At 34.5% G+C, this 1,780-nt stretch overlaps 1 protein-coding gene across 1 annotated transcript in view; it reads right to left on the bottom strand.

Moving 5' to 3' along the window:
* The window catches only part of LOC107082025 (integrin alpha-3-like), a 46,148-nt gene extending 45,044 nt beyond the window's left edge, over nt 1-1,104 (bottom strand). Inside the window, exon 1 of the mRNA XM_015370445.1 lies at nt 912-1,104. The gene's annotated coding sequence lies outside the window, so the exon portion shown is untranslated. The remainder of the gene's footprint in view (nt 1-911) is intronic.
* Nucleotides 1,105-1,780: the final 676 nt, after the last annotated feature.

Below are 1,780 nucleotides of genomic sequence, written 5' to 3'. Positions count from 1 at the left end.
CACTTAATTTAAGCCCTTTTTACTTATTTCTAGATCTTTTTTCGCAGTGAAGCTTCTCACATCCTTCACTGCAAAAAAACATCTAGAAATAAGTAAAAACTGTCTTAAATTAAGTGTATTTACCCTTAATTTGAGCAGGTAAATGAGATGATCTGCCAATGGAATGAGTATTTTTACTCCTAAAATAAGATCATTAGATAATATACGTTTGAAATAAGACAAAGCAATTGTTTTTTTTTTCTTATTTTAAATGTAAATTGTCTTGTTCCAATTTCAGAGTGTCTCACTTACCTCCTCAATTCAAGAAAAAATGCACTTAATTTGAGCAAAAATGACTTATTTAGATTTCCATTTTTTGCAGTGTTCTGGTTAGTTTTTGACTACATTGCTCTGCAGAATTACTACAGTTAAATTTAACAGGTGGGCCAATGCAAATAAGCCTATGAGGAATAATCAGAAACATCCATCTAGATCTATGCTTCAGAGCCTTGATAAAAGATGCTGGCTGTTTTTAATCTTTAGACTAAACAAACTGAAAAGAAAATCTGCTTGGTTTTACACTGGGAAAAAAATCGAAATCTAGATAAGTTGTTTTTTCTTAAAATAAGTGTATTTGTTCTTGGATTTAATAGGTAAAAGAGATATTTTGCCAATGGAACATGACAATTTACACTTACAATAAGAAAACACAATTGCATTCTCTTATTTCAGGTGCATTTTATCTAATTTTCTTATTTTAAGAGCAAAAATACTCATTCCATTGGCAAACTATTTCCTTTACCTACTCAAATTAAGCGTAAATACACCTTATTTAAGACATTTCTACTTATTTTTAGATCCTTTTTCCAGTGTACTGCAGCTGATAAATGAATGAAGCTCAGTCAGTTTACAGAACCAGGTGGAGGTCTAACCTGCAGGTCTTCAGGCTGAAGCTTCTTCCTGATGTTGAAGGTGATCCGTCCAGCTGTCCTTGTCCTCTGTAGGGAGACGCTCTGATTCCTGCTCAGCTCTGTCTGACTTCTCAGTCTCTTCTGCACGCGCTCAGATGAAGCCCTCTCTGTATCAGGTCTCTCCACCTCCTCTCTCTCCTTCATTCTTATTCTTCAGTGCGTTCGTTCGTCCTGAAATGAAATCACGTCTGAGTGAGTTCACCCGCCCAAACACACCCACTCTGTCATTAGTGTGTGTGTTAAAGTGAATGTATTTTTTTTTTCTCACTCGTGTATTTTGGTTCCTGTCTTTGTCTCACTTCCTCTCTCGTTTTTGTGAAATTTACAAACACACACACACACACAACCCTGCAAGCTTCAGAGCCTCTGTGGCACTTTTGACCTTTAAAGTGTTAAGCTGAACCTTTTACCTGTAAGGAAGGACTTTTTTTCAAGCAAATCAACAGTTTGGATGCATCACCCTCAGCTCTAACAGTCTCCATATGCTTTATTTTTTTTATTTAACCTTTATTTAGTCCCATTGATATTCAGAATCTCTTTTTCAAGAGAGACCTGGCCAAGGTAGCAGCCAAACCACAGGAACACTGCAAAAAATCTAAATCTTGATAAGTCATTTTTCTTAAAATAGGTGCATTTGTTCTTGAATTGAGGAGATAAAAGAGACATCTTGCTAATGAAACAAGACAATTTAGATTTAAAATAACTTATTTCAAGTGAATATTATCTAATTATCTCATTTTAAGAGTAAAAATATGCATTCCATTTGCAAACCATCTTATTTACCTGCTCAAATTAAGGGTAAATACTCTTAATTTAAGACATTTTTACTA

The sequence above is a fragment of the Cyprinodon variegatus genome, unplaced genomic scaffold (assembly GCF_000732505.1).
Source record: "Cyprinodon variegatus isolate N-32 unplaced genomic scaffold, C_variegatus-1.0 Scaffold46, whole genome shotgun sequence".
In the NCBI taxonomy this organism is placed as follows: domain Eukaryota; kingdom Metazoa; phylum Chordata; class Actinopteri; order Cyprinodontiformes; family Cyprinodontidae; genus Cyprinodon; species Cyprinodon variegatus.
The sequence above is the reverse complement of the archived record's forward strand: the minus strand, read 5'-3'. Positions and strand labels throughout refer to the sequence as shown.